Raw genomic sequence first — 23,251 nt, 5'->3', positions numbered from 1 at the left:
TCATCTACAGAAAAAATACTTTGCTCTGCGAAAGTGTTTGAGGTGCTTGCATTTATGTTAGGCATATGTAATTTCATCTTTTGGCTTTAATCCAACTTTGCACCAATGTATTAATTTCCTAATACTAATCAGTCCACAACCAAAAGAGTGGTGCCTCTGAGATATGCAAAGATTAAATGAAGGTGAAATGCACAATTGGTGCAACACAAGTAAGAAGCAGTAATACAGTGGTAGAGAATGCAGTGGTTTAGTATATAAAGAGAACAAGGCATAAGAGCTCCTAATGGCTTTTAATATTCATTACATGGGCTAGAAGCCTATCCCAGTTTTAAACTTTTAGAAAAAGATGTGAATACTTGTGACACTTGTTTGAGAACTGTTCTTTTAATGTCTGCTATGTTTGAGCAAGTTGTGGCTTTTTTATGTGCATATCAGTTTTCATAAGTGATTACATGATTGCCCATTATACACATTGAAAAAGAGCAAGAAAGGTAATACAGTAGAACCTTGTTCATACGTTTAGGGGGAAAAAAAACGCGGAAAAAGTATACTAACGGAAAGAACGTACGATCCGATGTAACTAAACAAATTACTCACCTAATGTTAACATCTATGTAATGCGAAGCGTCGCGCGGATCGTTGGGGCACGAGACGCCAACGCGCGTCGAACTAGTGGTGCTCCGGCGGCCCGAGACGCGTTTTGTGGTTTTCCTATCGCGTGGTGTTTTAAAGGGACACTAAATGCAAATACTATGTCGACGTGGACTGTTTACACACCATTCCAGAAACCTCTCAACACTTGCTTCGTGCCAAGAAGAGACTTCGTTTACGTGAAAATCGCATCTGAAGGGTCTGAATACCTTTTTTGAAATTGAAATCTCCCGCCATCCGACCGGGGAGTGGTGACGTTGCATACGCCATCACCACCCTTTGCTGCCGTCGGTGAGTAAAACGGCTCCCGACAGACGGCGATACCGAGCCAAGACAGAGCGGTTGACTCGCCGCTGCAGCTGCTTTTTAGCCAAGGGGCGTAGACCGTTCGGGCATCCCACAATATCACATGGAAGTTGAATTCTCTGCTACTTGCAGTTCGTGCGAGTTTTGGGAGCCAGCAAAACCAGCGCAGCACTACGCGATAACGGAACTACTGAAACGCGAAAGCGTGGGCGGCACGGAATTGAGCGAAAACGAAACCTTTCTACCGCCCACATCGTTGCCAAGGCTAATTTCAATGAGTTCTTTTTTCTAAATATAAAACAGAACTGGGCAAGTAGCATTTTATTTCGCCTTATAATACAATACAAGGATGTTTTTTTGCAACGAGTGGTTTAGTACTAGTGACGGAATTTAACTGAGGGGTGCTTTCGTCATCGGACAACTACTTGAACGTCCCTGGGGACATAGAGTTTCCTATTTTTTGTTGGAAACTCTATGCCTGGGGAGTCTCTAATTCATAGAGTAACTCTATGCCTGTGAGGCTCGCGACGACGAAAAGTACTGTGGCGGCGCTGAGATCGAAGTGGATTGGGCCGCATCAAGATCACGCCGGTGGAAATTGCTGGCGATTTCGCGCGGCGGGGTCGCTCTTACAAAACGCTGGCTCGTACTGCTTCGCGTGCTGCTGTTTGCGATACGACAGCTCAAATTGTGTTCCTATTTACATATGACGTGCACTTATGTCTTAAGAATAAATTCCTTTCTGTGATTTTATGCCGCGCGGTAACTGCGCGTTGACTGCCGTTGTAGTTTCAGCTTTCACTCTGCTGTGTTATTGCAGTTGACTCAGAGGACAATTATTTTACTCGTTCTACAAGCAGCATGAATCTCTGGTGTGTATTCTTGCGCGTATAGTTTTCCATCAGTAGTTCTTGCTCAACGCAAATGATAAAAAAAATGGCTGTAAGCTTGCTGCTTGCCGCTTTAACAAATAAAGCATATCTGTCTCATACAAAGCCCCGTTGCCGTGTTCTCAGATTTACGTGAAGTATACTGAGAGAAAAATAAATATCCAGCGAAACATTCCGTTCATGTTTGCCTCTTCCTCACGTAACAGAATGCGGAGCAATTGGTACGAGGTCATTTATTGGGTCGAACCTCAGGTGCCGAAAACAGTTTTATTTAACTATAGTGTATATTAATCTTTGGCCTGTAAGCCGCCTTCAATTTTTGTGCTAGTTCGTGCTTAAAAAAAGAAGAGAGAGAAAAAAAAAGAAGCCAGCGCGGTAGCCTAATTAGTGGCAATAGTGGCTATGGCATTGGGCTTCTAAATTGGAGCTCACGGGTTCAATACAGGCAATCCAGGCCGTGGAATTCGATGGGGACGAAATGAAATAAAAAAAAAACACTAGTGTACTTAAATTTAAGTGCATATTAAAGAACCCTAGCTTGTGAAAACTCAAAAGCCTCATGCGTCTCATAATCGTATATCGTTGTTTAGGCACGTAAAGCCCCAGAACTCGTTTATATAAAAAAGGAAAATAGCTTAGTTCTTCGCCTCTTTTGCAGGGGTTTAAACAAGATGAATCTATTTTCGAGTGTTATTTCTCCCAAAAACAGGTTATGCTTAACTTATATTTTAAACCTGCATCAAATGCAGTTTCCAACTGTACGTCATCTCAACTGAGCAGCTTGCATATGCAAACGACCGCTTTCAGGTATCCGGTGCACTATCATAACGATAATAATGAAGCAGCTAAAGGAACGGCATGCCTCACATACACGTAGAGATATGTGCAGATTTGCTTTGTTCGTTGAAGAAGATACGTGTACTATAAAATTCACCGCTCAGTTTTAATGGGATTAAAACTTGGTGAGACTGTCAAAAAAAGAAAGCTTTCCTTGCCTGAATCGAGTTATTAGATTTACAGGCCGTCCCGAAACGGGGCGTTTATAGTGACTGACAGCTAAGGACGCGTTAAGCAGAGGTAACCAAATCCCGTGCGTTAATTCGCTCAAGAACTGGTGGGCCTCTATGCAACAGCCGCGACTCGCTGTAAGCATAATCATTCTGAACAGTTCTCACTTGCATCGGACACATCCTCGATAATTCTAAGTGCTGTTATGCGTTACATTTGAACAGAAACGACCATTCGATTACATCTAATAGAGAATTCAGAAATCCCATGCGATCTGAATAGCATTCGATGATACTTGTATGTTTCTACTTCATTTTACATGCTGGTGCGTTGAAGAATATTGTCAGACCAGCCATGGAGATTACAGTGGTCTTTACTTCCCCGTCGCCCCGATTCAGTTTGAGTATACGTAGGTCTGCCTTTTCTGTCAACACTTTTGTTCATATTAGCGTCCAATCGCTGACATGATTCCTTCTCTCGGAAAACCTATTGGTACACTTGGGGTTGGCTCCATCTAGAGTGTGCTCGAATTGTACACTCTAGTTCCTTCCTTGATAAGGCTCCAGCCACAGGCCGCCGGTCGAAGTTGCCGTGCGCGTTCCCATGATTCGATCGAATACGGCACCACCATGAAGAAAGCTTAAAAAAAAATATGGGGTTTTACGTGACAAAACCACTGTCTGATTATGAGGCACGTCGTAGGGGAGCACTCCGGAAATTTCGACCACCAGGGGTTCTTTAACGTGCACATAAATCTGAGTACACTGGTGTTTTCGCGCCATCGAAATGCGGCCGCCGTGACCGGGATTCGATCCCGCGACCTCGTGCTCAGCAGCTCAACACCATAGCCACTGAGCAACCACGGCGGGTCACGAAGAAAGCTTGGCACGGCATTTGTTACTGCAAACACGCTTATTCCGGTCGAGGGTTATCACTTCTTCAATTAGTGCATTCAGAGTACCTGACAATTTTTCTATTATATTTATGTCGCGAATATGTCTACGCACCATTTGATTAACTCAGAAGTTAAGCCATCCGCTTCTCTTCTTGACGCCATGCACTTAATAAATCTTGTTTATTTTGCTATAGTATTCTTTTCTTCGAATATTTTCCGTGCTCTAATATTTCACCAAGAAGAACCTGTCATGAAACAACACGATGATATTTTATTACGTAGCTTCACTTTGCACATACGTAGCTGCTGTGACAAAATTACGTGCTACTCTTAGGAATCTGTGTAGAGGACGTGAGTTCACTGGACTAAAACTGCAATTGGTAACAGCCGAAAAGAGCCATGGGTGCACCAATGCAAATAGACAATTAATACAATGTACTGTACAAGCTCTCTGCAACAAAAACGGCGCCTGCGCAACGAACGCGCGCTCGCTGGCAGACGACGCACTTCATAATGACAGCAAAATTGAAATAGAGTTGTATAATCCATGCCTCAGATATACAGGTTGTCCCACATAACTTGAGCCAAACTTTTAAAAATGAAACGCTCTCCGGACGCGAGTTGAAACGAATGCATAATGTTGGCACTGGCCTAGGGTTACTCAGCTGTTTTTTTATTTTCCCCTTAACTAACGGATTAGTTATGTTTAATTAATTATTCAACTTTTTAAGCATTGGCTGCAGACCCCAAGTGTGATACGTAAAGTTGTGGAGCACCTTCTCAATAAATTGTTTCCAACGCGATATCTCTCACGTGGTCCTTTTTTCAGCGTTGCAAAGAAAGCCCGCGAAATAAGAAAAAAAAATACCACATGACGGGGCGATTGCGCACTGTAATTGTGCTGCTCTCAAGCGTGCGAAAGGCCGGCTGCAGCGAGACTGGCCCGCGACAGGGACAGGGTGTTATGCCAGGTGTAGGTATCTGGGCATGCGGCTTTTATCTCATGACGGTGTAAATGCGTGCCGGTGGCCGACCGGTGCCGAAGCGATAAAGCGTCTAAGGAGACGAAAGAGAACAAGAATTAGCTTTATTTTTTGGTGCTTGAATTGGGCAAGAGCTGGCAGCCTGCCGACGGAGTGTAACGGGGTCGGGTGGGGAGGCGGCGTTAGGGGCGGAATGATTTTCTTGGGACATTCAATTCAAAAAGCGCCCCTTGATTATAATGCGTGTTCGAAGAGGTCACCATCTGCTGCAATGCACATTTGGCATCTGATAGGCCCATTTGCCGAGGTGTTCTTGATCATGGTATCAGCGATGGAGTTGCAGACGTGTCTTATTTTTTCTTTTAGGTTCTCTGATGTTGTTGTTGGTGGTGTCCGGTATACTTGGTATACCAGTTGGTGGTGTCCGATCAGTACGAAGTGGTCCAGGCAACTGGAAGCATCGGCAAACGTTAATCGTTTTCTTCAAATCGTGCAGATTCCCGGGCCAATTCGCTGCTGGTCGCACAGCCAAAAAACGACCAGCCGTTTCATCCGATCAACTATATCAGCCTTCATCTTCAAGATTGCCACAATGGTAGCTACCGACTGCGCCTGCGTCATGGAATGGCGCTGTGATCGTCAAATCATGGACGCCCCTCCCATCAGCTATAAAGGAGCTGTAACAAGTGTGAAATTCATCAGTAGGGAGCAGTCCAGGCAACTGGAAGCATCGGCAAACGTTAATCGTTTTCTTCAACTCGTGCAGATTCCCGGGCCAATTCGCTGCTTGTCGCACAGCCAGAAAACGACCAGCCGTTTCATCCGATCAACTATATCAGCCTTCATCTTCAAGATTGCCACAATGGTAGCTACCGACTGCGCCTGCGTCATGGAATGGCGCTGTGATCGTCACATCATGGACGCCCCTCCCATCAGCTATAAAGGAGCTGTAACAAGTGTGAAATTCATCAGTAGGGAGCAGTCCAGGCAACTGGAAGCATTGGCAAACGTTAATCGTTTTCTTCAACTCGTGCAGATTCCCGGGCCAATTCGCTGCTGGTCGCACAGCCAAAAAACGACCAGCCGTTTCATCCGATCAACTATATCAGCCTTCATCTTCAAGATTGCCACAATGGTAGCTACCGACTGCGCCTGCGTCATGGAATGGCGCTGTGATCGTCAAATCATGGACGCCCCTCCCATCAGCTATAAAGGAGCTGTAACAAGTGTGAAATTCATCAGTAGGGAGCAGTCCAGGCAACTGGAAGCATCGGCAAACGTTAATCGTTTTCTTCAAATCGTGCAGATTCCCGGGCCAATTCGCTGCTGGTCGCACAGCCAAAAAACGACCAGCCGTTTCATCCGATCAACTATATCAGCCTTCATCTTCAAGATTGCCACAATGGTAGCTACCGACTGCGCCTGCGTCATGGAATGGCGCTGTGATCGTCAAATCATGGACGCCCCTCCCATCAGCTATAAAGGAGCTGTAACAAGTGTGAAATTCATCAGTAGGGAGCAGTCCAGGCAACTGAACGCATCGGCAAACGTTAATCGTTTTCTTCAACTCGTGCAGATTCCCGGGCCAATTCGCTGCTGGTCGCACAGCCAAAAAACGACCAGCCGTTTCATCCGATCAACTATATCAGCCTTCATCTTCAAGATTGCCACAATGGTAGCTACCGACTGCGCCTGCGTCATGGAATGGCGCTGTGATCGTCAAATCATGGACGTCCCTCCCATCAGCTATAAAGGAGCTGTAACAAGTGTGAAATTCGTCAGTAGGGAGCAGTCCAGGCAACAGGAAGCATCGGCAAACGTTAATCGTTTCCTTCAAATCGTGCAGATTCCCGGGCCAATTCGCTGCTTGTCGCACAGCCAAAAACGACCAGCCGTTTCATCCGATCAACTATATCAGCCTTCATCTTCGAGATTGCCACAATGGTAGCTACCGACTGCGCCTGCGTCATGGAATGGCGCTGTGATCGTCAAATCATGGACGCCCCTCCCATCAGCTATAAAGGAGCTGTAACAAGTGTGAAATTCATCAGTAGGGAGCAGTCCAGGCAACTGGACGCATCGGCAAACGTTAATCGTTTTCTTCAACTCGTGCAGATTCCCGGGCCAATTCGCTGCTGGTCGCACAGCCAAAAAACGACCAGCCGTTTCATCCGATCAACTATATCAGCCTTCATCTTCAAGATTGCCACAATGGTAGCTACCGACTGCGCCTGCGTCATGGAATGGCGCTGTGATCGTCAAATCATGGACGCCCCTCCCATCAGCTATAAAGGAGCTGTAACAAGTGTGAAATTCATCAGTAGGGAGCAGTCCAGGCAACTGAACGCATCGGCAAACGTTAATCGTTTTCTTCAACTCGTGCAGATTCCCGGGCCAATTCGCTGCTGGTCGCACAGCCAAAAAACGACCAGCCGTTTCATCCGATCAACTATATCAGCCTTCATCTTCAAGATTGCCACAATGGTAGCTACCGACTGCGCCTGCGTCATGGAATGGCGCTGTGATCGTCAAATCATGGACGTCCCTCCCATCAGCTATAAAGGAGCTGTAACAAGTGTGAAATTCGTCAGTAGGGAGCAGTCCAGGCAACAGGAAGCATCGGCAAACGTTAATCGTTTCCTTCAAATCGTGCAGATTCCCGGGCCAATTCGCTGCTTGTCGCACAGCCAAAAACGACCAGCCGTTTCATCCGATCAACTATATCAGCCTTCATCTTCGAGATTGCCACAATGGTAGCTACCGACTGCGCCTGCGTCATGGAATGGCGCTGTGATCGTCAAATCATGGACGCCCCTCCCATCAGCTATAAAGGAGCTGTAACAAGTGTGAAATTCATCAGTAGGGAGCAGTCCAGGCAACTGGAAGCATCGGCAAACGTTAATCGTTTTCTTCAAATCGTGCAGATTCCCGGGCCAATTCGCTGCTGGTCGCACAGCCAAAAAACGACCAGCCGTTTCATCCGATCAACTATATCAGCCTTCATCTTCAAGATTGCCACAATGGTAGCTACCGACTGCGCCTGCGTCATGGAATGGCGCTGTGATCGTCAAATCATGGACGCCCCTCCCATCAGCTATAAAGGAGCTGTAACAAGTGTGAAATTCATCAGTAGGGAGCAGTCCAGGCAACTGGACGCATCGGCAAACGTTAATCGTTTTCTTCAACTCGTGCAGATTCCCGGGCCAATTCGCTGCTGGTCGCACAGCCAAAAAACGACCAGCCGTTTCATCCGATCAAATATATCAGCCTTCATCTTCAAGATTGCCACAATGGTAGCTACCGACTGCGCCTGCGTCATGGAATGGCGCTGTGATCGTCAAATCATGGACGTCCCTCCCATCAGCTATAAAGGAGCTGTAACAAGTGTGAAATTCGTCAGTAGGGAGCAGTCCAGGCAACAGGAAGCATCGGCAAACGTTAATCGTTTCCTTCAAATCGTGCAGATTCCCGGGCCAATTCGCTGCTTGTCGCACAGCCAAAAACGACCAGCCGTTTCATCCGATCAACTATATCAGCCTTCATCTTCGAGATTGCCACAATGGTAGCTACCGACTGCGCCTGCGTCATGGAATGGCGCTGTGATCGTCAAATTATGGACGCCCCTCCCATCAGCTATAAAGAAGCTGTAACAAGTGTGAAATTCGTCAGTACGGAGCGGTCCAGGTAACTGGAAGCACCGGCAAACGTTAATCGTTTTCTTCAAATCGTGCAGGTAAAACAACTTGGATCTTTTCATAATAACCTACCAGAAGTGCCTGGGTGGCTCCTTGACTGCTTTTTTTAGTGCGTTTTTTGGCTGTCTGTCCAGTGCGAATTGCATTTGATAATGACAGACAAGCCACCAACTACAATTAAGGAATTGGCAAAGTTGCTTACTGATCTATCGGGCAAGGTTGACTCGCATGGATCTACTCTGAGAGATGAGATGCAAGAGATATGGAAATCCCTTCATTTCCTGAACTCTCACTTTGAAAGTTTCAAGGCAACAAGTGATGCTATAAAGAAAGAACAAGTGTTGCTAAAGAACGAAAATAATGAACTACGAAGTAAGCTTGAAAGCGCCCGCTACAAAATAATCGAGCTGAAGCAATATACACGACAAAAAAATTTGGAAATCAAGGGAGTTCCCTTAAAACGAAACGAAAACCTCGTCGAAGTATTGACATTTGTTTGTCAAAAGCATGACATCGCTGTTAGTGAAACAGACTTTGATGGGATTCATGGTGTTCCAAATAAAGACAAGGAACGGCCAAATATTGTAGTTAAGTGGATGTCTCGTTTTACTAGAGAACGCATAATTAAAGGATTCAAGAAGAAAAAGATAAGCCCTCAGGATTTCGGATACCTTGTCTCAGCGAATGTGTACATTAACGAGAAGCTCTGCCCTGAAATGAAAACACTATTAGGGAAAGCTATCGCCAGGAAAAAGACAAACAACTGGAAATTTCTCTGGGTAGCAAACGAAAGAATTCTCGCCTGAAAGGCTGAGAACGCACGGGTTGTCAATATTCGTAATGATAACGACCTATCACTTATTTGTTAGTTTTTTGCATTAACATGGCTACCATAGTTCAGTCTGCTAATGACTTCTTGAACAGTTCCTCCTGTTACACTTTAAGTCATTGTAATGTGCGTACCCTGCTCAAAAATATTGACAATCTTTGCTCTCTTCTGTCATTGCACAGTTTCCCCTTTGATGTTATTGCTACCTCAGAAACATGGCTGCGTTCAGACGAACTGTGCCATATACCCGGATATGCATTCTTTTCCACTCCTTCTGAGTACGGGAACGAGGGGTGGCGGCGTTGCACTATTTGTGAGGTCTTCTATATCGTGCTCAGTCTTTAAGGAGCACTCTTACTCATACGCGAATGAATTTGATATGCTTGTTGTGAATGCTCATTGCTTCGTTGCAGCGGTAACTTATCGTGCTCCTACAAAGAACAAATCAGCTTTTATGCAACATTTTGAACATTTATTAGTTTATTTAACCAATTTAAATAAACGAATAATATTATGTGGAGACTTTAATATTGATGCTATGAAGGAACATGACAGTGATTATTTTAATCTTGTTAGATCATATGGATTCCATAACGTAATTAAAACCCCAACGCGTATAACTTCATTGACATCCACACTGATCGATCATATATTGTGCAACTTTAACACCAATTCAAGCTGGTGTAATCTTTATCATTCGGCTGTAAGAGATCACTCTGCTGCTGCCATCGTTTTTCATCGATCCACTCATTCTCAGGGCCATTCTCATATTTCTCATTAAGTTAACTATCCAGTATTACCTGAATGCCTTTGCTCTTTAACTTTAGATGGGCAGAAAAATGCAAATCAGCAATTTGACAGTTTCAGCAAATCGTTGTGTGATGCATTAGTGCAGTCGTCAAGCGCTTTAGAAAAACGGTATTATATCACTCCTATCTGTCCCTGGATGACGAAAGGACTGCTACAATTAATTAAAGATAAAGACTTTTGGCACACTAAAGTAAAGTCACATAGAGGTAACAAATATTATGAACCAAAACTTCGTATAGCTCGAAATATAGTAACTGGCGCTATAGGTATTCGTAAAAAAGAGTATTAGACAAATTTAATAGTCCGTAATTCTGGTAATTCAAAGGCTACGTGGCGCATTATCAACTCGGTAATTAAGCCATCAGTTAGAGAATATACAATGCCAGACTTGAAAATCGTAGGAATATTTACGGAATCCTTAATCTCGTCTTTCAACTCGTACTTCTGTATGATTGGTCATGCAATATCTAATAATGTACCGCTTCTTTCGTCCATTACTTACCCAGAAAGGACGACAAACTCATTTGGCTTTGTCATTGCATTAGCGGAGGAGATAGTGTCCGTAGTTAACGGCATGCCATTCAAACATTCTACTGGTCACGATGGAATATCCACAGTGGCCTTAAAGCATTGTATTTATATACTGTGCGTGCCATTAGAAAAAACTATTGAATCTCTCTTTCTATACTGCTACCTATCCAGACTTACTAAAGATCGCTAAAGTTATTACAATTTACAAAAATGGGGATCATAACTTATTAGAAAACTACCGTCCTGTATCTGTCTTACGTTGCTTAAACACCGTCCTTGAAAAACTTATCGTCCAACGAATCACTTCATTTCTTGAACGTGAATTCATTTTGTCTTACTGTCAGCATGGTTTTCGAGCTAAAAGATCGACAAGCACAGCAGTATTAGTTTTGTTTGACTACGTAAATTCTAATTTGAAGAACAACAAAAGTGTCCTAGGCATATTTCTAGATGTGAGAAAAGCGTTTGACACTGTAGATCATGACATACTGCTAAACAAGTTAGAATGCTGTGGTTTTCGAGGTCTAACTATACATTTTTCCGCAGCTATCTCAATAACAGAAAACAACTAGTTTCCATTGCAGATACCAAATCCGACGTTTCTGACATTGTTACAGGGGTCCCACAAGGCTCAGTACTGGGGCCAATATTTTTTCTTTATTTGTAAACGATCTTCCTGATGCCTTAGAAAACTTCTCTGCTGTGATGTATGCAGACGACACTGTTCTCCTTTGTACGCTAGACTCCTTGGACAAAACATTTCAAGTGGCTAATAATCAACTTCGAAGTGTTAATCAGTGGTTCGCGTCAAATAAGCTAACTCTGAATATCAAGAAAACTAAATATATTCTCTTTACTCCTTCGTGGAAAGCACCACTAAGAGATTGTCATTCGCTTTCTCTAAACCATAATATACTTGAGAGGGTGAGTTCAATTCTATACTTGGGTGTCACACTAGACGAGCATCTTCATTGGAAGCCTCACATTGCATTGCTGTGTAAAAAGTTGAGAAAGGCTTGTTTCATGTTGTACAAATGCCGTTATTACTTCGACACTGCCACTCTGAGACCAATTTACTTTAGCATACTCCATAGCCATCTATCCTACTGTATTGCATCTTGGGGCAACACGTACGTTTCTTATGTAGAACCTATTGAACTTCTTCAGAAAAGGGCCTTGCGATTCATTACCTTTTCGGATTACAATGCTAAATCAATGCCGCTGCTTCAAAGTTTAAATATACTGCCTTTTAATTTATTACTGAATCTTAAAACTATATTGCATACTCATAATAGCATAACCACTTACTGTCCTTTGAGTGTATCAATTTTTTTACATCCCAGAAGAAATACACGCAGCGCACTTAAGAAAAATTTTGTCTTGCCAAAAATGCATAATGTATATGGAAGGCGAAGGTTAAACAACACTGGAGCACTCCTATCGAACAGCTTACCATCAGACGTAAAACAAGCAAAATGTTTTTCAATATCAGTGAAATCCCATTATCACTCACTACTATTATCTGCATAGAGTTTTCATCTCGATGGTGTACATATGTTTACCTTTTTCACTTTCAGTGTATAATTTACTAAATACAAATTTCTTTCTGTGGCTTTCTCGTAGCTATTACACGTACCCTGTCTTGTGTTCATGAATGAATGTTTATGTATGTATGATTTATTGATACTTTTTCATATTGCTGTTAAGATTGTGAGTTATAACTAGCATGGATCCCAACTAGCCTTGAGCTAGGGATTCAGATGTCCTGTTCAACATTTTCTGTGTACTTTCCTATATTGTATAAACTTCAACTTCAACAACTTGATCCTTGACGTAGCCTCAGATAAAGGAATCGAGGGGAGTTAAATGTGATGACCGCGCCGGCCAAGCACTGCCCATGCCGTCCAATCCACTGCTGCGGTTATACTTCATGCAGCCATTTGCAAGCTTTGCTGCTGCCGTACGCGGGAGCACCATCATGCTGATACCAAATATCCGTGATCCTAGCCAATGGAACTTCGCAAAGAAAATCCTCGAGCACTCCATCAAAAATGTTGTTGATGTATCTTTCGCCTGTAAGCGTGTTATCAAAAAACACGGGGCCAAGGATCAGGGCCCTATTAAGAAAAATGGGGGCCCTGGGCTAATGCGCACGCAGGCCCCCTTTCCCTATACTGACCTCCCCCCTCCCCCCCCCCTGTCGCCCGCTACGCTACTGGAAATGTGTCATGTTTCATTTTAATTCCACGAAATTAAAAAAGAACGAAGGGCGATCAACCGGATTATTCTTATTATTGTTATTACTATAAGGAAAACAACAAAATTTGCTTGAAACGCGTGCTGTTGTAAGCACCAACACATATGTTCACTTCGTGATTAATCTGCATTCTGTTTTCAGCAAAAGCTAGGCTTTAAGGAAAAGTTCAGTGCACTCAAGACGAACAAGAACGTAGAAAAGACAACACAGCTCAGATGTCGATCCTTCTGAAGCTAGGCTTTGTTGTGAAGGAGGAGAAAGAGCGAATGTGTACACCAAGCTTAACCACCTCACTCGCTGAAAGGAGACAGCACTGGCGAGCCCACACAGAAATCGGGACGTTGCGCATGCTCTGGGGAAGAAGGCAATGATGTACGCACAAAGGCCGTCTTTCCACCATAGTGGCCTCCTACGCATATTTTAACCGTTTTGGGCGGCTCGGCGTATTTGAAAGGTCCAAGCTTTCCGCATGGCTTTGGTGGCGTGACATAGGCACGTCGTAACAGCGCACAATAAGATGTGATCTTCTCTTAGGCTCATCCTTTTGTCACCTCTGGTTCAAGTATATGTACAAGCACTTGGATCTTTTTTCATTATTTTGTTAGTGCCTTCTTGCATTTAAGTGTGAATGATGGTAGCTCACATATGTGGACGCTTGATAGCGTCTTCACAGTGATCAAACGTTTGTGCCTTTTTTATAATATCGGTTTTGTAAGTAAGTCTGTTTCAGCATACTAAGTAAATGACTGTGTTTTGTGAATGTATTTTCAATTCTTTTTGTTTCAATGCTTGCATAAATAGCGTGTGATCTTTCATATAACTATAGCATTTTATTGTGTTCAATGGTTCAAGTAAAGATTGAGTGACAGCGCTGACTAGCTCATTTGTTATTGACATTTAGCACAGTTCTTATGGCAGATTACCAATAGACATATTTTCATCAACAATTGGTGCAAGTGTTGTGATCCATGTGCTTTTTTTCTTGTACTGTAGCTTAACTACGTTTGCAGCAGTACTATAGTTACTGGTATGTCATTATTTATTTATATTTCTTTTTATAAGAAAAGGTCCATGAGACTGTTGATAGGCTTGAATATTCTTTTATATTAAAGCCATGTCCTAAAGGATTTAAGGTTCTGGTTCTGTAATTTTGATGCGTCCTAAGCATAGCTAAATTTTCACTCAATTGTATCTCCAGAGGAGTGCCTTGAATGATGAAGGTCTTGGTGTTTGGTGCCACCACAAACTCCGAAGCTCCCATGGCAAAGTCGTAATCCGTACCACGGCAATAAGGTGAAGCTGGAGAGTAAGAAACCACACACTGTTGCGGTCGGGGCAGGGCCGGATTAATAAAAATGGAGACCGTGGGCTTATGCGCATGCAGGCCCCCTTTCCCTGTACTGACCCCCCCCCTCTTGTCGCCTGCTACGCTACTAGAAATATGCCATGTTGCATTTTAATTCCACCAAATTAAAAAGAACGAAGTGCGATCAACGGGATTACTATTCTTATTATTATAAGGAAAACAACAAAACTTGCTTGAAACGCGTGCTGTTTTAAACACAAACACCCATATTCACTTTGTGATTAATCTGCATTCTGTTCTCAGCAAAAGCTAGGCTTTAAGGAAAAGTGTAGTGCGGTCAAGACGAACAAGAACGTAGAAAAGACAACACAGCTCAGATGCCGATCCTTCTGAAGCTAGGCTTTGTTTGCATCAATAAGTTTAATCCCGTGAGGAGACGCACGGTTGTATCCAAAACATTCTTAATCAAAATTCAAGCATCAGAGTGCAGTGAACGTTACACACGTTACTCTATACATATGCAATATATATATACAATACTTAAGGCAATACAAACACCATAAAAATGCACCAGAATACAGATGAAAATTACCAACTGTAATTACAACACATTATTTGGAAATATTTTCGTTAGAGGTACGACAAGCAAGGACGACACCAAATAAACGTGGCACTATCAAACGCAAAAAAATACAGTTCTTTATAAGCACGCTAAATATCACAAGAAGAACAAACAAGAGACGAACAACGAAGATTTGCATATCTTGAATTACACTGCTAAGCGTTTCATTGGCAACGTGGAGGCTGGGAGGCGACACAACGAACTTATTGGAACTCTTTCGCGCCTTCGCTTTGGCGAAATCAGATATAGTCTGTTCGAAGGATAGATCGCGGAGGAGGTCACTTTCAATGGACATTATAGCAAGCGAGTTCACCTTGTCGTCAAGGAGGCTCGAACGAAGGCGATTTTTTATCAGTGACAACTTGGAAAACGATCGTTCGGTCTCACAGTTTGCCACGGGTACGCCTAAGTACATTCGCAAAGCAACAGAAAAGTTCGGAAGCACATCAATAATGGGCCCTATAACGTAAAACTATTCCAATGTGTTTCGATTCCAATCTCGTGACGTCAAATTTGCGTAACCACCGACGCAAGCACCGGGCGGTCACCCGCGGGGTTGTCTGAACAGACCAATCAAACGCTCTCCGCGTTCATAGGAGGTCCCTTTTGTTTGCTTGAAAAACGAATAAAATTGCCTACACTGAGCGGCTTGTCGTATCTAATTGGCTGATAAGAGGAGAGGAGAACGCTCAAGTGGAGAGGGATTCACTGGGGCAGAGCCAGTGCACTGAAAATCGATAACCGGATGAATAGGGTGGTGTCGGCGTCTGCGATTGGTCGGCTTTCCCTTACTTAGCTTGTGGTGGCTGGTCGAAAATCACGGCGGCATGCAACGGAAGCTTAAGAATGACGCTAAAACTGACCCTCAGCAAAGAAGAGTTGGCAGAATGAGGTGGTAAACATGCCGAAAGAGCTCAAAAACGTTACACGGCCACGCAAGGAGTTTCATTATACGCAAATAGACCCATGCTCTCCGGCAGGTGCGAGTAGCCAGCGTCTCAGCGATCGGCGGCAGCCATCTTTTATTCCTTTCGGAACGGGGCAGCCTGCGGCTATTCCGAAGAAAATTCAGTTTTGCTCGGCATATAAATGCATCGTTATCGCGTACACGTCACTGTGACGCGGCGAGTTTTTGCGGTTTTGTGAAGTCGCGTGACAGGCAGGTGGAGTGGGTGCAGCCCGAAAACTTTTTACCAATAGCCGATGGCTTATGGCGAAAAGGGGTCGAATCAGAAATAACTGTTTTTCTTTTTTCTGTCAAATCATGCATAATCAGTGTGTTCACATCATATCAGATGGGGAGGTATCGCGGTTTTCGTGACGTCGCGTGACAGACAGGTGAAGTGGGGGTGGTCGAAAAAAGTTTTTGACCAATCGTGGAGGGCTGATAGCAGAATTGGAATAGAAAAGTTTGGAATAGTTTTACGCTGTAGCGCCCAAGCTTTCTTTTGTGCAGCAACTTCATTATTTCCAGGGCACTCGTGTCCTGGCACACAGATTTGTGCAGAAAGTTCGCAAACTGAACGATTTCAGCGGAAAATGCTGGCTCCAAATCATTTTTGTAGGTTTTCACCAACTTCTCAGCCTGCTGTGCAAGAGAGGCCTCGCTCCCAAGTTCTGTCAGCAATTTTAAGAATCCGATCCTTTCGCAGAGTTCAGTGTAGGCAGCCTTTCGCACTCGCAAAGCAGAGCCTAGACTGTCAAGTACAACATTGTAGGTCTCTACGATAAACTTTTTCCTACCTTGTAGCGCACTATCGCCTTTTCCGTGCGGATGCTTACTCAAAACCATGCGTTTGCCCTTATACTGATAGCATTGATTGGTACTTAGCGTGTGTGCTTTCTCTTCGAAGGTATTAAAGAGAGGTCACAAAGAATTGACAAATCCGTCTAGAGAGCTCAGCAGGTCTACAGCATTTTAAATGTCTAGGCCCAGTTTCTGAAGTGTTACGCTCGTTTTGTCAATGCGCTCCAAAATTTCACTCCAGAAAATCGCCGTGAATTCAGTCTCTAGTTTTGTCACTTTCTTGAAGAGATAGTGCGCTTCGTTCCTAGTGTCACAGTTTGCTTCCTAGTTCTTTGATATAGCTTCAAGGCAACACAAGACTGCATTGAAATTTTTCAGAATGGCCTTACATGATTCAGCGTGTCTTGACCACCTGGTCTCAGAGAGACTTTTCAAAACAAGCTGCTGGCCAGTTCTGCCTATGCTGCCCACAAGATACCTCCATCGCTTGGGTGAGGCAGCAAGTAACACATACAGTGTCTGAATTACAGTGAAAAATTTGACTGCCTCAAGGCAACTGTCAACGCTACACGCGGCAACTAAGTTCAGTGAATGACCAGCACACGGGACGTAGACTGCCAATTGGTCCAGGTGTTTGATTTGAGATTGCAGTCGTTTGTATTTTCCTGACATATTACTCGCATTATCATAAGCTTGGCCCCTACAATCATCCATTGAGATGCCATTGGTCGTCAAGAGGGACATCACGGTATCGAAAAGATACCAGTCGGTATGCGATTCAATTGGAAAAAATCCGAGAAAGCGTTCGTACACTTTCCCATTTAAATAGTATCGTAAAACAACTGACAGTTGATCAACGTGACTAAGGTCTGGAGTCGAATCAACAATTAAAGAGAAGTATTTTGCGCGTTTCACTTCGTTAACGAGACGTTCCTTGACAGCCTTTGCCATATGCTCGATAAATTCATGACAAATGGTTTTTGACAGATACGATGGGTGACTTTTTGCTTTGTTCCCGCAGCGTTTGATGTGCTCCTCTAGAAAGGGATCAAACTTGGCAATGGTCTCAAGCACTCTCGTATAATTGCCATTTCTCGGTGAACCAAAAATCTCCTCACTGCCCCTAAACGCTAGGTTGCGCTCATCTAGAAGCTTAACTACAACGACTACGCGCTTCAACACCTCTGTCCTGTAAGCGGTCTCAGTGAAAAGATGCCTAACCAGCTCCTTGTCAATTGTGCTGCTCGAGTTAGAGCGGGCGAGCCATGCCGCCACGTAGTTCCGGTGCTCGACGCTATTTTCATGCGCGTAAACGTTTTATTCTGCTCTTTTCCAACCAGATAAGCCGTGTGTGGTGAAAGCAATGGGGTTGCTTGAAATCGAAAATAGTTTGCACATGAAACAGTAAACGGAACCTTTGGACTCCGAGTACATTAACCAGTGTCGCTCGTATGCCTCCCCATTTACAGCCTTTCGCAGAAAAGATGAGGTGACGTAGCGTTTCTGAGTTTTGTATTGCCTTTCGGAAGACGGAAAATTTTCTGCTCGATTTTAAATATTCAATGTCCCTTTCTCAAGCAAACACTCCGAAAGCTCTCAGTAATAACGTCCGGCCACTTAGCAGGGTCGCTTCGGAGAATCTCGCAACGTACCTTTTGCTGCGGGGGTGTCTGTACTTCTCTGTTGCCGCAACGAGAAGCCGTCTCATTCGTCCTCTCGAGGCACAGTTTGTGGGTGGGAACATGATTATTTGAAGTCAAACTAACAGGAAACAAATGAGTCGGTTCTTGAAGTGTTGTTTCCTGGCGCTTGTCAGTAAAAGGAGGCTCATCGGGGAGGTTTGGCACCTGTTGATCAGCATTAGTAGAAATCGGGCGTGCCGGACCGGACACCTGGAGCTCTGTGGCAGGAGCCCGGCCAAGTAGCATAGACGTTGCTGACTCAGGTACAGGACAGTGCTCGGTTAGCGTCGGTTGCTCAGAACTATGGACGACCGAGGTTGGCACCGTTTTCACGGGATCCAGACAGCCAAGATGAGTCAAACTTTGCTTCTTGCAAGGAAACCGTGGTGATGGAGTTGGCAAGTCCTCCATAGAAGCACAGTCGGTACTGTTGGGTGTTTGACACGGATTCTGGGTACAGCGATCATACTGCTTCGCTGAAGCTGCATTCAATAGGTAATTTGTCATCTTTTGTAGCTTCTTTTCCCGCTCTTCTCTTTCTAACTTCGCCTTTCGTTTAGACGCACCACTTTGATGCTTCCGACCGAGCATTTTCGCATGAATGGATGCTAATTGTTCACCAGACACTTCGTCAGTCCGACGCGACCGCAGGGGTCCCACGGTGGCCGTCCCGATGACTGGCGCACGCTGCCTGGATGGTCCGTGGCTGGCTGAGAATGGTGCGTCCCCCTGGAGCTCCTCAGCGGGTGGGCTTATGCAAGCTTAACCGGCGGTTCGGGGCTGAATCGCAGCCCACGATGAACTTCCTTTTATAGACCCGCGCCGCGTCTGTCTATTACTAGCGCCAAAGCAGGCGTTCACATACGCATAGAGTTCCTTGTACAAATTCCCTCCTTCTCCGTACAAACTGACTCCTTCTCCCGTTCCGGTCTCGTCTTCCTATTGGCTAGGAGCAATCGTCCGTTCTGGGAGGTTCTAAATTTTTCTTTCGCCCCGTCGACGCCGAGCGTGAGAACGAAGGGGAGAGGGCGACTCGTAGCGCGGGCGAAGTTACGCGCCCTCCGTCGCCTCTGAGTCATCTTTTTCTACTTCTTTCTGGAAAGTTCGGCGGCCAGTCCGACCTACTTTTTCCGTCGAGCGCGCGCGATGGTGCGCAGCCGTTAGGCAGGAATGGGCCCTGGAGGCAAGCCTTTTTGTCCAGTTCGCCAACTTCTCCCTTCACTCTTCCACAACCCTAGCCCGAACAGTGAACATTCCATGCCCCACGGCACGCGGATAAAATCACGTGTGACGTCTTCTTTCCTTTCCTGCCTAGACTCTGCCATCAGACTCATCATCTTCTGCTATCGGACTCATCCTCCCCCGCCCAAATTACTATCACGGTAAAGGAAAGTCGAATAGGAGGCACTGTTGGGTACTGCAGCACATCCTTTCTATGAGAAGGACAGCGGCGGAACTATTTCAGAGGTGGAGGGTGGCGTGGTGGTGACGAGGGGCACGGGAGATTTACGTCCTCATCCCACATTACATGTTTTAGGTGTTTCCCCCTTGCCCCTCCTCTCCAGACAGCACTGGACAGACGGACTGACAGTAAACCATGAAAACTCTTCCAAGTAAACGCACCTCGCTTCGTAAGAAAGAGGGCCTCGCCGGGGTGGCGGGGGATTCCTGTTTTTGCAGCTCGACAAGCTCACCTTAAATGATCAGGCTAAACGCATGCTGTTACATTAGGCGAGGGGGCCCCTTCTGCTCATTCTGGTTTTCTCGCTTAATGCATGTCGCTCGAAGTTCCGTTGCCCAAATTTCCGTATACTAAGCAGGGTAGAATAAATGGGCCTCCTTCTACTGTCCGAGGTGAAGGCCCCTTAGTCCCCTCCCCCCTTAATCCGGCGCTGCCAATGGTAGCGCCACTGTAAATTCCACACCACACATTAACCGACCACTGATATTGGTGATGTGTCTTCAAAACCCAGTGAGGGTTTTCGTCGCTCCAATAGTGAGCATTGTGGATGTTCACTTGCGCATTACGTATGAAGATAGCTTCATAGGTCCACAGTATTTGGTGGACAAAGCCTGGCCCTCTTCCGTCTTGATTATAATACAGTTTGCAAAGTCCTATCAGTGTTGGAAATCGTGGGGATCCAACAACTGGTGCAGCTGCACGTGGTACGGATGAAGTTGCCTCTTAACTACTCTCCACACTGAAGACTTCGACACTCCAGCTTCAGCACCCACACTTCAAATACTTGCATGTGGGTCTGAAGAAAACTTTGACAGAATATCTGTCTCCACGTCCTCGCCCAGGATTGAAGATTTATGTCTTTTCTTCGTAAAAGTCTGTCTGTGTCAGCGTTCCATATGCACGCACAATCGTCACTGAGTTCGGAAGTGTACCTGGATGTCAGCGTTGAAATAGCACAACTGCGCGCCTTCTATGTCCACTTGACGCGCCTAGAGCCAAAACCATATCTGCTCTTTCCTCATTGGAGTAAGCCATATCTGGTGCTCAACGTTAGTCACAGACAAATAGCGTTGCTGTGGAGAACATGCAGGGATACAGGCGCCTGAGGAGCACTGGATATATTGCAGTTCGCTGGAATTCGGTCAGATGAGGTATATAAGGTATGATCTACATCTGGTAAACTGGAAACGCCTGCGGGCGCACTCTCTCAGGGACGGACACGCCGGTCACGGTGCACAAGTGTGAAGCCAGACGCGGCCATCCGATACTGCGACTACGGTGTATTATAAGTCTTCCAGTACACTCTACTGCGACCACGAAGGTCTAGTAGTAAGTGCGAGAAGTAGAGCAGACGGGGCCAGTGCGAAAAGAGTCATCGTGTGAAGAAGACATGCGTAATATTCCTTGACTATATCCAAGTTTTCTTTTACCATTAGTTTTGTCACCGTGCGATTTATCCGCTGTTATTCGAGCCCTAAGGTTTAAAGTTGTAGCAGCCGTCATCGCCTTCCATCGTTCCCACGCGCTTCGCCCTTTTCTTCTTTTAAGCAGAATAATAATTAATTATGGGGTTTTACGTGCCAAAACCACTTTCTGATTATGAGGCACGCCGTAGTGGGGGACTCCGGAGATTTCGACCACCTGGGGTTCTTTAACCTGCACCTAAATCTAAGTACACGGGTGTTTTCGCATTTCGCCCCCATCGAAATGCGGCCGCCGTGGCCAGGATTCGATCCCGCGACCTCGTGCTCAGCAGCCTAACACCATAGCCACTGAGCAACCACGGCGGGTTTAAGCAGAATCAAAATGCGGCTTTCGTCTTTTATTTTTCGTGGCCTTAGACGCTTTACCACTTCGGCAGCGCTCGGCCAGCAGCACGAATTTACACCGTCATGTGATAAAAGCCGCATGCCCAGATACCAACACCAGGCATAACGTCCTGTCGCGGGCCAGCTTCGCTGCAGCCGACCTTCTTCATCCATCGCGCGCTTTAGAGCAGCACAATAACAGTGCGCAAGCGCCTCGCCACGTGGTATTTTTTCATATTTCGCGGGCTTTCTTTGGAACGCTGAAAAAAGGACCGCGTGAAATATGTCGTGTTGGAAACAATTTATTGAGGGGTTCCTCAAGGTGCTCTACAACTTTGCTTATCACACTTAGGGTCTGCAGCCAATGCTTAAAATGCTGTTTAATTAAACATAACTAATCCTTTAGTTAAGGGGAAAATAAAAACTAGCCTGACTAACTCTAGGACAATGCCAGCACTATGCATTCGGTTCAACTCGCGTCCGGAGTGCCTTTCAGTTTCAAACTCAAGTTATGTGGGACAACCTGCATATGTTTAGCAAAATGGTGTAAACACAAATTTGCAGTTGAAATAACGCACTATTTTAAGTGCGTACAATGCGCAAACGGTCTCGGCGCCCGCAGCGAAAGCACGTTGAATCTAGGGTGCCTAAAACCCCTTAAACTTCGTAAAGTAGTGACACTCTCCTCCTCCGCCTTCACTCCTCCTCGTTTCTCCTCTCTTTCGCACTCCTTCCTCGACCGTGGCGCCGCCTACGCTGCTCGACTGTAGGAACGGCGCCAAAATGCGGTCCTCGCCACTCCGTAGACGCTTCTCGAGCAAAAATGACGCTGATGCACGGCGCGAGGGCCCACGTGATGCTATTAGGCCAATAGGGACGGGGCGTTGGCCTCGGCCAGAGCACGCGTGGAGGCGGCGGCATTCTTCAAAGCGTGGCACTACTTTACGAAGTTTAAGGCGTTTTAAGGGTGCCTCGATGCCAGCGCCGCTTTTCAGGGTGGGGACAACCTTTGAACCGCGCGAAACGCGCGCGCCGCGATGGATCTCGGAGGCCATGCGCCGCCGCCCTAGCTTTTCGGCGCCATGTTGGTTCTTTCGTGCCGGCTGTCGAGCTGAACGGACGCGCGCTGCATTTGCTTTCTTTGTGGCGTTGTAGTGAGTGAGTTCGCGTTTTGTTCGTGCTTGTTAACAAACCATGAAGGGCTGTTGTGTCCCTCTGTGCACTGGATTTAGCGCAAAAGGGCAGCGGGTATTTCGTTTCCCCCGCGACGTTGAACGAAGGAAGAAATGGGCAGCGCAAATAAAACGTCACAACTGGGCACCGACGGACAAAACAAGATATGCGAAGTAAGGATCACGATTTTGTCAAGAATAATGTTAATGTGAATAATGTTACCATGTTACGTGCATCGCTCATTATGAAGATTTTTACAAAACTTCCATGCAGGTTTGCGCAATGGAAGCTTACTCCATTTCATTAAGTCAGTATTGAATCTTTAGTACAAAAGAAGTGCGAAATATTGTGAGCAAGGATTCTTGTTCTTCTTTACAACCGTACTGCCGCAACCTTGGCCACAACCTTCTATATGAATACAACAACCAAACCCCGGCCCTCAGTGTCCAGCAGCTGCGAAGCAACTGACCACGACGGTGGTCAGACCTGTGACGCAGCAGAGGGTGCTAAGAATCCCTGGATCCGGACAGGCCGCCATTGGAAACTGAACATGGCAACGCTTAACGCTATAACGTTAGCTAGTGAGGCTAGTCTAG

The sequence above is a fragment of the Dermacentor variabilis genome, unplaced genomic scaffold, assembly GCF_050947875.1.
Source record: "Dermacentor variabilis isolate Ectoservices unplaced genomic scaffold, ASM5094787v1 scaffold_29, whole genome shotgun sequence".
In the NCBI taxonomy this organism is placed as follows: domain Eukaryota; kingdom Metazoa; phylum Arthropoda; class Arachnida; order Ixodida; family Ixodidae; genus Dermacentor; species Dermacentor variabilis.
This window is presented reverse-complemented; position numbering follows the sequence as displayed.